This window comes from Ciconia boyciana, chromosome 5 (genome assembly GCF_034638445.1).
Source record: "Ciconia boyciana chromosome 5, ASM3463844v1, whole genome shotgun sequence".
Classification (NCBI taxonomy): Eukaryota; Metazoa; Chordata; class Aves; order Ciconiiformes; family Ciconiidae; genus Ciconia; species Ciconia boyciana.
The window spans coordinates 22,294,472-22,306,335 of NC_132938.1; positions in this window are offsets into that span (position 1 = coordinate 22,294,472).

An 11,864-nucleotide genomic window follows, 5' to 3' on the forward strand; every position below is an offset into this window, starting at 1 on the left:
CCTTCTCTGGACATGCTCCAGCACCTCAATGTCTCTCTTGTAGTGGGGGGCCCAAAACCAAACACAGTATTCAAGGTGCGACCTCACCAGTGCTGAGTACAGGTGCACGATCACTTCCCTAGTCCTACTGGCCACGCTATTGTTGATACAAGCCAGGATGCCATTGGCTTTCTTGGCCACCTGGGCACACTGCTGGCTCATATTCAGCTGGCTGTCAGCCAACACCCCCAGGTCCTTTTCTGCCAGGCAGCTTTCCAGCCACTCTTCCCCAAGCCTGTAGTGTTGCATGGGGTTGCTGTGGCCCAAGTGCAGGACCTCGCACTTGGCCTTGTTCAACCTCATACAATTGACCTCGGCCCATCGATCCAGCCTGTCCAGGTCCCTCTGCAGAGCCTTCCTACCCTCAAGCAGATCAACACTCCCGCACAACTTGGTGTCATCTGCAAACTTACTGAGGGTGTACTCGATCCCTTCGTCCAGATCATTGATAAAGATATTAAACAGAACTGGCCCCAACACAGAGCCCTGCGGAACACCGCTTGTGACCGGCTGCCAACTGGAGTAAACTCCATTCACCACCACTCTTTGGGCCTAACCATCCAGCCAGTTCTTTACCCAGCGAAGAGTACACCCGTCCAAGCCGTGAGCAGCCAGTTTCTCCAGGAGAATGCTGTGGGAAACCGTGTCAAAGGCTTTACTGAAGTCTAGATAGACAACATCCTCAGCCTTTCCCTCATCCACTAGGTGGGTCACTTTGTCTTAGAAGGAGATCAGGTTGGTCAAGCAGGACCTGCCTTTCCTGAACCCATGCTGGCTGGGCTCGATCCCTTGGTTATCCTCTATGTGCTGTGTGATGGCACTCAGGATGATCTGCTCCATCAGCTTCCCCGGTACCGAGGTCAGGCTGACAGGCCTGTAGTTCCCCGGGTCCTCCTTCCGCCCTTCTTGAAGATGGGCGTCACATTTGCTAATCTCCAGTCAACTGGGACCTCCCCAGTTAGCCAGGACTGCTGGTAAATGATGGAAAGGGGCTTGATGAGCACTTCTGCCAGTTCCTTCAGTACTCTCGGGTGGATCTCATCAGGTCCCATAGACTTGTGAGTGTCTAAGTGGTGCAGCAGGTCACTAACCATTTCCCCCTGGATTATGGGGGCTCCATTCTGGTCCCCGTCCCTATCTTCCAACTCTGGGGGCTGGGTACCCAGAGAACAATTGGCCCTGCTATTAAAGACTGAGGCAAAGAAGGCATTAAGTACCTCAGCCTTTTCCTCATCCTTGGTCGCTGTGTTCCCTCCCATGTCTAATAGAGGCTGGAGATTCTCCTTAGCTCTCCTTTTGCTGCTAATGTATTTGAAGAAGTATTTTTTGTTGTCTTTTACGGCAGTAACCAGATTGAGCTCTAGCTCAGCTTTGGCCCTTCTAATTTTCTCCCTGCACAACCTCGCTACACCTTTGTAGTCCTCCTGAGTTGCCTGCCCCTTCTTCCAGAGGTCATAGACTCTCCTCTTTTTCCTGAGTTCGAGCCAGAGCTCTCTTTTCAGCGAGGCCGGTCTTCTTCCCCAACGGCTTGCCTTTTGGCACCTGGGGACAGCCTGCTCTTGTGCCTTTAGGACTTCTTCCTCCTTAAAGAATGTCCAGCCTTCCTGGACTCCTTTGCCCTTTAGGGCTGCCTCCCAGGGGACTCTGTCGACCAATCTCCTAAACAGGCCAAAGTCTGCCCTCCAGAAGTCTAAGGTGGCAGTTCTGCTGACCCCCCTCATTGCTTCTCCAAGTATCAAAAATCTATCTTTTCATGATCACTATGCCCAAGACGGCCTCCAAACATCACATGGCTCACAAGTTCTTCTCTGTTTGTGAACAAGAGGTCCAGCAGGGCACCTTCCCTAGTTGGCTCACTCGCCAGCTGTGTCAGGAAGTTATCTATCTGCCACATACTCCAGGAACCTCCTAGACTGTTTCCTCTCTGCTGTATTGTATTTCCAGCAGACATCTGGTAGGTTGAAGTCCCCCACAAGAACAAGGGCTAGTGATCGTGAGGCTTCTCCCAGCTGCTTATAGAATAGTTTGTCTGCTTCATCGTCCTGGTTGGGTGGTCTGTAACAGACTCCCACCACAATATCTGCCTTGTTGGCCTTCCCCCTGATTCTTACCCATAGACACTCCACCCTATTGTCACCATCATTAAGCTCTAAACTATCCAGACACTCCCTAACATATAGGGCTACCCCACCACCTCTCCTGCCTCGCCTATCCCTCCTGAAGAGTTTATAGCCATCCATCGCCGCACTCCAGTTGTGCGAGTCATCCCGCCATGTTTCCGTTATGGCAACCATATCATAGTTTTCCTGCTGTGCAATGGCTTCCAACTCCTCCTGCTTGTTGCCCATGCTGCGTGCATTGGTGTAGAGGCACTTCAGCTGGGCTGTCGTCCATGTTTCCTTCATAGAAGAACACCCCTTGTGTGCTTTGAGGTGTTTCACTGGCATTTCCCTCTTGGCTCCTATTGCCTCAGTATCCCCTAGCTCAACTCTGTTCGACTTCAGCTGTGCGCCAGCGTACCCCGCACATCTCAGAGACGCAGGCTGAGTGCCCTCGCTGGCACCCACTCCCTCTAACCATGGCATGTCGTCCCTCAGCTTCCCTCGGGCAAGCCTGATATTATCCCCCTCCTCCTTCGAGTCTAGTTTAAAGCTCTGTTGATGAGCTCCGCAAGCTCCTGAGCAAAGATTCTCTTTCCCCTTTGAGAAAGATGAATCCCATCAGATGCCAGCAAACCTGGTGCTGTGTAGGCCATCCCATTATCAAAAAAAACAAATCCGTGGCGATGACACCAGCCACGGAGCCATGAGTTGATAGATTGGGTGCCTCTGTTCCATCTAGTGTCACTGCCCACAACGGGAAGGAGAGAGAAGAAAATAACCTGTGCTCTGGAGTCCCTTACTAGCTGTCCCAGCTGGCCCTGAAGTCTCTTTTGATTGCCCTAGGACTTTGCCCTAGGACTAAAATAAAGTTTACTATTCATTATAGAAAACAGTCTAAAACAATTCTTAGATATCTTAGTGGTAGGATACTGAATATAAACTGAAAATACTAAGGAAAATATATTTTTTTCTTAGATTACTTCATGTGAAACAAAATGACAAAGTGAAAGAGAAAATCAAACAGTTTTTAAGAAACCAAACACAATTCTTTTGTGTGACTTCATTATTTCATCAGCAAATAAGTAACATACTGGGAGTATGATATTTTTTAACCATTCTTGCCCTAATTTCAGATTTAAAAAAGCACAGAAAAATTATTAAATTAATAAAAGTAAATAGATCAAAATAGAACAAAGGTAGCAAACAGCCTCCCCTCCCACTGAAAAATAAAGCTTTGACACAAACAAAATCAAACCTAGACACTCTTGTATGGACAGGTTTTGACTTAAACCTAGGACGGCTCTATTAGTACTTTTTCCACTTGTGAATCAGTATTATACTGTACATGAGAACAGAAAACACCAGATAAATAAGTAGCGGTTATGGGCATTAAATATGGCATGCTTGAAAGGTTTATAATAGGTAGTTTTTTAAAGGGATAATAGGATTTGATTGTCTGCTGGACTAGTTTCACAATCTTTATGATGCATCATGTGAAAAATAAATGCCAAAGTTATACACTGGAATTTTGCTGCCATAAGTTATATTCTACTTCTCTGATATATTTAACTACAGAACTGTATCTGTGGCTATGCATATATGTATACACATACGTGTATGTCCTATGCAGATGATATACATATATGTGTACATATACATATACATATACATATACATATACATGTGTGTGTGTGATTTTAAAGATTTTCAATTTTTAGAACTTGGTAAGTCTTTGCATATGAATTTGTAAACACAAAACCATGAAAGACTGCTTCCACCATGTTTTTTCATCTGCACATGTTGCACTGGATAATGTTAACACAGGTCAAGATGGAACCATTTAGTTTCAACCAGGAAATCTGTTCCTCTTTCATTGCTGTAATTTCAATCTGGGTCTTGTATCAGACAAGATACAAGATACTTTGTTAACTGCTACACATAGAGAGACGATTCAAGTGGTGTCTAGCCAACCACCGAAGAGTTGGATGGTTGCCTGGAGACTAAATTTCAGTGTTCAGAATCTGCCTCTTTAAACAGGAAAGAAAAAAAAAATCCTATCCAGCTCACTCTAAAGAAGATACTAAGCAGCCGTACAGACACTTGTCAGTTTTGAATGCTATTCTTAAGGTTTGCTGCATCCTGAAATTACACACAAGCATAAACTAGAGCATAAGAGTTTTTGCGTGTTCACCATATCTCTTACTTCGCTAAATGAGTTAAGAGATTCAGAGCTCAAGTGAGACATTTTGATGGCTGAGCCACATCTTGCCTTCATTCTTTGCACCTCCAGCATTTCACTGTCACCATAAATCTCTGCCCCAACTTCTTATTGTATGTCACAGGATCGTAGGATAATTCAGGTTGGAAGAAACCTGAGGAGATTATGTATTAAAACTTCCTGCCCAAAGCAGTGTTAGGTAGTTTTAGTCCTATTCATCACATCACACCACACAGGCATTCATCCTTGCTACAGGTCTGAACATTTATTTCAAATCAAAAATCACACTCATTTTATAAAACTCAGCAAATTTAGTTTTTAAGGATGCTATTCTGAGACGTAATTCTGATGAACAGCATGGCACCATGGAAGACATACTTTTGCAGATGGTCTCTAAAACTATGGACAAACTGCAAGTGAGGTTTTCCAAACTACTTCATTGAATTAAGTGCCTAATTTCTATTGATTTAAGTCTAGCCAAATGACCTTTTAAAGCAAAAGACATTTTGATTATTTATGCAAATAGAACAAGTCTTTTGAACATGTACTAACCTAATTGTTAAATAAAATCAGCCATAACGTCAAGCTCCACAACTGACAAAATTGACGCACAGAGCATTTTAGGAAGATTAAAGCAAAAAAGCATGTTCCTGACTTGGGCGTTTCTCTGCACTCACATTAATTCTGGCTTTTTTAAGGCTTTGTTCTTGGTTTGTCTCTGTTATGAGAGGAAGTTTCTGTCTCTGTTTTCAATGAGGATTCTGTTCAGGTTTTTCAACATAGCTACTTTCAGTTTGCTATAAGATAGAAGAATGCTATCTTTTTTAATATGAATGCAAATGTCTTGTCTCAAAAGCTAAGCAGCTATGGCTAAATGCTCCTTGCCCTTCACTTCAAAGTAAACTGGTCTTATGGAATACCCAGCTGCAATCACTTCCTCTCCAAGTCTAAGACCACAAAACTGGTCTTTTGGCTTTGCACAAAAGTACCTCTGTGGACTAAGAGTGACCTAAAGATAGCTGACACTCTTTGTAGAGCTGCCAGGCTGGCTGACAGTGTCACCTTGGTTGACCTGATGCAGATGTTTGGAGTCACTCTGCAGGGACATTTCAGAAAGTGAGGAAAACCATTAGTCTCCTGGTTAAGGATATATTTGAGATTGTATTAATATGTGAGAAGTTTTGCTTTGTTTCCAGGAAACAGGAGACCCTGTCACAAAGAACCTCAAAAAACACGGTCTATATTATTAAAGATACAATATTTTAACAGAATAAAGGTGTTAGAACTCACAGGACTGCATGCTCCCTGTTACATTTTTCAGTTTCATTAACATACTTCTTCTAAATGTCCTGTCCAGTGACATTCTCATTAATAATTTAAGGAAATTCCTGCACTAGTAGAAAAATCACATTTCACTACACATTGTTCTAAGAGATACATGACAGGTGGATGTTGGATTAGAAAACAAAAATTGAGAGACCAGCCATATAAAACATTTGACCATGAAAATAACTTAAAAATATAAGTATCAGTTATAGCACAGACTTAGTTTTTTAGAATTTTGAGCTATAATTTTTGTACTTTTGTGGCTGTTACATAGACTACTAATATGATTTTTGCCATTACTAAAACAGGCTGTAGGCTTCTTATTGATCTGACAGTCTCAGGACTTTTGTGGAACTTCCTTGGCATGATTTTAGCTGGTTCATGTGTTTTTAACAACTCTAGCTAGTGATCAAGTTACTATTGCCTAATCTAAATGACTTGCCGAAGCTCTATGAATACAATATATGCTAACAATCTGACAAACCTAGGTAGTCACTACAAAACAAACAACAGCCATTTACATCAGCTGAGGTTGGGAGAGGCTAATGTACAACTTTCAAACTTCAGCTGGGAATCAATAAGAAAGAAGTAAACTGTGATAAGGAAATGTAAAACTAAAAAGATGCCAAGACTGAGGAGGAAGGAGGCCCCACCAAGAGCTTTAAATTCCTCCTTGTGAAGAATATGGTATACTGCTGACTAGCTGGACATCCCACCGTTTCTCTGCTTAAAGAACACTGATGCCACTGACCTCAGGACTCAGAAGGACAGTGGAAGTATGAGCCCAACACCAAAGAAGAGGGGCAGAAAAAAAGAAATTACTTTGTATAAACTTTGTAAGGGTATTATTGACTAAACTTTTATATATTGATTTGGGCCACAAGTATTATTGTAACTAGACAAACTGTTGCATTTTTATGGGATTGATAAGTTTTTACTGGGCAAACAACAAATTCTTGGCTCCATATATATATAGTGCACCTTCTACCCATAGCAAGATTGTAAGTACAATATCACCTTTGTCTAGCATGTCTGTTTGGCCATCAGTGGAAGTCTAAAGGATTTGTAGTAATTTTTATTATTCTAAAGGAAAATAAGTGCAATAAACCTTGGGGGGGTTGGTCTAGAAAGGATAATTCAAAAGCAGATATGTAATTTTTCTTGTCTAAGGGATGTAAGATTTTTTTTTCTCTGTAAAAGCTATTAGAAATTTAAAAAGTCAGACCTACATATATTTTCAAACTACCTTCTTCGCATTTGGAAGTAATGTCTCAGCATTTTCACATAAATTCATTTCACCAATAAAATTACATAGCTTAAAATATAGCTATACATCTAGGTAAGTATTGTTTATAGAAAAGTTGCTTTTGACTTTTTTTTTTTTTTCATTAAGACACACAGGGATCTGTTTGACATGGGAATTAGCTGTGTGGAAATTTATAAGCTACAGAAATATAAGATGGTATTCCGTATGGATGGAGATTGTTCCTTGGAAGAGTATCTCATTTTTTTGTAGACGTGAGGAGTCATAGGTGGAATAAGACAGCTAAATACATAAAGAAAAGACTGAGTCATGGTTACAGCAGCTGAAATCTGTCTGAGAACTTGGGTTTGATCTGCTGGTTTCTTGCATGATAGTTTCTTACCTTCAGTTTTCTTATATGATGTTAGCACTTAAAACTTTACTCAGTTTTATAACACGTTAATGGTGAAATTTTTGACTGTTGAATTCAAGATACTGAGATCTGACAATCAAAACTTTCTAGCTTTCCAGCCTCTAATTGGAGTCAGTGGGAGATTTGAAACATATAGTTAGTGGCACTAGTCTAGGAAAGCAACTTGCAGGCACGCAAAATTAGTGTGTGCTTTTCACCATTATTTTGCTGCATCTCATATCTAGGCTGTAAAATGGGAATAATTACATTATCTTATTTTAGAAAAGTATTGTAAAAATGAAGTAGTCATTCTAGTGGTATACATTCAGAAAAAAATATCTGTATTCATAGCAGAGTACAAATAGTTTATGTAAGCAAATAAAGAAGCATGCACCACATGAGCGGAAAACAAATAGTTTCTTTTTAAGTCGGCATCATCAGTTTTGTTGACTCAGTGATTCGGGGTAGGGTCATAGGCCAGGAAAAATGAGCAAGGGCTCATGTAATGAGAGACTGTACCACACTGAATTTGTATTGAAGTACTAACTGCCACAGCAGTGGTGGCTGCAGCTCCCTGGGGGCCAGGAACCAGGACCAGAAAGGGCCCTCCAGGGACAGCAGGGCTGGGCCTCGCAGCCAGGCCTGTCCCACTGCCCCAGCCGGGGGCAGCTGTAGCAGCCCCAGCCCCAGTATCAGGCACCTCCCTGGGGCTGAGGACAGGCCGAGACTGAGCTGCGATGTGGTAGGCCTGGCTCGGCGGGGCCCGTGGCCAGGGAAGGCTGTGCGGAGCTGGAGCCCGGCCCTGCTGCAGCATCACTGGGGCAAGGACTCACAGTCTGGGGGCCTGAAATGGGGTCCTGGGCCCTGGGCAGAGTTGGGGGAGGCTCCGGGCAGGCCGAGCGGGGCCTGTAATGTCTGGTGCTGCCTTCAGGACTCCAGCATGGAAAGTAAGATGACACAAATGACATACAAGCTGGTTTTTTGCTGATGTGAATGCTTGACTTATCAAACAGTATTATTATGTTTTCCTATCTTGTTCTATGTCATAAATCTGTGAATTTTATATAAGATAAATTATATTAGTCACTCTTACTGTTCCAATTACGTGGACATCTTTGTTACTTTGCACTGAGGTATTCTTCAGAGAAAGAAGCCGTATCCTCTCCCAGCTTCCTTTGTTCTCTGAAATAAGATTGCAGTTTGATTTTAATAATTCTAGTGAACTGCTAAAAGTTAAACTAATTTTTCTTTTTGAACCTTCCTGAATTCTGTCAACTTTTTGCTATTTTCCCTCTTCCTTACAAATCACCTTGTCTTCTTTTCTGGAATCCTTGAAACATTCAGAATAGCAGGTTAGGCCCTATTTATCTCCTTGTCTTTACTATCAATGTGTATTCAGATTTGTACCAGCAGTATGTTATATGTTTTACTTTCTGATCTATTTTTGACAATGCATCCTTTCTTACACTCTGATCCACCAGACCTTTATATTCTTTTCTTTTTATAAATCCTTCCATTTGCTCCTGTGCATCCTGTGTGTTTTCAATCTCCAGTTTCCTGGAATCTTAAATCTGCTTTCATGTAACATATTCCAGCTTTTGCATTTTTTGTTCTTTCTTTTTTTTTTTTTACAGTTAATTTTTGTGGATTCTTCTCTTGCAAAATTGTATTCCAAACAACATGGGTATTTCCTGAGTATTTCTCCTTATTTTTATATTTACTTTCTACTTTTACGTCTTTGCATTTCAGAAAGATTTGCATGATCTATTTGTTTCCTCTGAGTCTGTATAATTTACTACCATAGTCCTTGATTAAATTACTTGAATTTTTTTCAAATTCACCATGGCATCTCTTCTGTACTCCTCTGTGATTGTGATTGGAGACAGGATGAACTCCATAAAGTATTTTTTTGTCACTGTGTTTACTGTTAGCAAAGCTGTATAAGAGGAATATCTTTTCCAATGTAGGATATCTGCTTCAGCTTCTGTAAGTGTTTCAAATCCATACTATTTCTTGAGGCTTGGCTTTCTGGGAATATGGTCTTGTTTCCCTTTGGTATGCTAATAAATTGCACATCATTTTTCCTGTGTTGAGTCTGTATCTCTGCCGGTACCACTACTCATTTAGCATTCAAAAATCTGTCAGCCATGAGTTCTGGCTTGCAGATAGCTTGCTCAGAGCCTAGATAATAAGTAATGACACACAATTTACATTTTGATGGAAGGATCCAGCTCAATACACTCCCATGTGCATGCTGATTGGTATGATCTGGCAGCAAAGCTGGTCAGTGTTTCATCTCTTTTTGTCTGCCTTGCCTGAAGACAAATGTTTCATAAACCATATTATTTCCTAGAGAGAAAAGGTCAGCTGGAATACTAAGGGCATTTTCAAGGACATCTTCATCTCTGCCACTTCTTATTGTTAGTCATTGAATCACATGTCTTCTACATCACTGCCCATGCAGTACAGATGAAATGCAACTTGTAATGTACTTTCGATTTTTAGTGCATCCAGCATTTATGTGCTTCTTCATTTCCAACACTGTTGAACAACATCTCTTCCCTAGTGAGAACATCATGCTTGAAATAGACCTATTGCAAATATCAGATTGCTTTATATCTCTTTTTGTTCTTGTTCTGCTTCTAAATTTTTGTTCCTCAGCCTTTATGTCACTGTAATGTGTTGAAAATTTGTTCTCACTGAATTGTTATGATTTTGTTACTAAAGATTTTATGACCTACTCTCTTTTACTTAGTGTTAAATGACTTGAATCTGTGTATTAATGACCACATCAAAGTGAACAGAAAATTTATACTATTAGATGGTTGCCCTTTGAAAAGGTGCCTCTGAAGATGTGTCTGCTAACAAATGTAGTCTCACAACTGTAAGATAAAAGGTCGTCTTGTAGTCAGTCAGCTTCTTCTCTTGGGTGCCACGTTGATGATTATTTTGGGGTGATATTTCATTGTGCTGTGTATACTTTATTTTTCTTAATTTTTTACTTTCTCTGATAATTTTTTATTTTCTCTGATAATTTTTTATTTTTTCTTTCACAACTGAAAATCAAGATCATTGTATTAGTGATAACAATTATAGGGACAAGTGCCTTATAACAGCTTGTAGCTTATGAACATCAATGTTGGATCCAGTGAGGCATGAGGCATCTAGGATGAGAGGAAACAGCCTCAAGTTGCACCAGAGGAGGTTTAGATTGGATATTAGGAAAAGTTTATTCACCAAAAGGGTTGTCAAGCATTGGAACAGGCTGCCCAGGGAAGTGGTTGAGTCACCAACCCTGGAGGTATTTAAAAGACGTGTAGACGTGGCACTTAGGGACATGGTTTAGTGGTGGACTCAATGATCTTAAAGGTCTTTTCCAACCTAAATGATTCTATTATTCTATGTTTCTTGGTTATACTGTTGGTAGGATAAAGAGTTTTACTGAATGAAGATCACAGGTGTATGGGCTTATTGTCCTGTTAGGAAATACCTTGGTATAAAGCTTTTTACTGCATACATTTTGGCAGCAAAATACATTTATATAGTTTATTATTTCTCATCTTCTGATATCACTTTGTTGTGGTTTAGCCCCAGTCATCAATTAAGTACCACACCGCCGCTCGCTCACCCTCCCCCCACAGTGGGATGGGGGAGAGAATCGGAAGAGCAAAAGTAAGAAAACTCGTGGGTTGAGATAAGAACAGTTTAATAATTGGAACATAATAATAATAATAATAACAACAATAATAATAATGATTATAATAATAACAAAAAATAAGAAGGAAAGCAACAAGAGAGTGACAGAGGAACAAAACCCAGGAAAAAAACAAGTGATGCAACGGCTCACTACCCGCCAACCAATGCCCAGCCAGTCCCCAAGCAGTGATTTCTACCCCCCGGCCAACTTCCCCCAGTTTCTATACTGAGCATGATGTCATATGGTATGGAATAGCCCTTTGGGCAGTTTGGATCAACTATCTTGGCTGTGCCCCCTCCCAGTTTCTTGTGTGCCCAGCAGAGCATGGGAAGCTGAAAAGTCCTTGACTAGTGTAAACATTGCTTAGCAACAACTAAAACATCAGTGTGTTATCAATCAATATTATTCTCATATTAAAATCCAAAACACATCACTATACCAGCTACTAGGAAGAAAATTAACTCTATCCCAGCCAAAACCAGGACACATTTTTGTACAGATTGTTGTTCAAGGGCTTCCATACAATTTTCTAAGCATATTAAGGCAAGTAAAGAATAAACTGGGTAGTTTCTTTTAGAGTAAATGTGTCTTAATGGCATCTTATTCAACAGAACTCTCTCTTAAGTGTGTCATGAAGAAAATCTGCTGACTTCATTGGCTATAAAATAATCTCTTAAAAATTTTATTTCTGTCAGAATTGCAGAGTCAGAAAGTGTAAAGCTGATACGGTTGGACTCCATTTCTCCTTGTGCATTACCAACATAATCATTGTTGTGAATGCCACAAAAGGAAAGATAAGATAGTAGTGATAGCTGTTAAGTTAACTA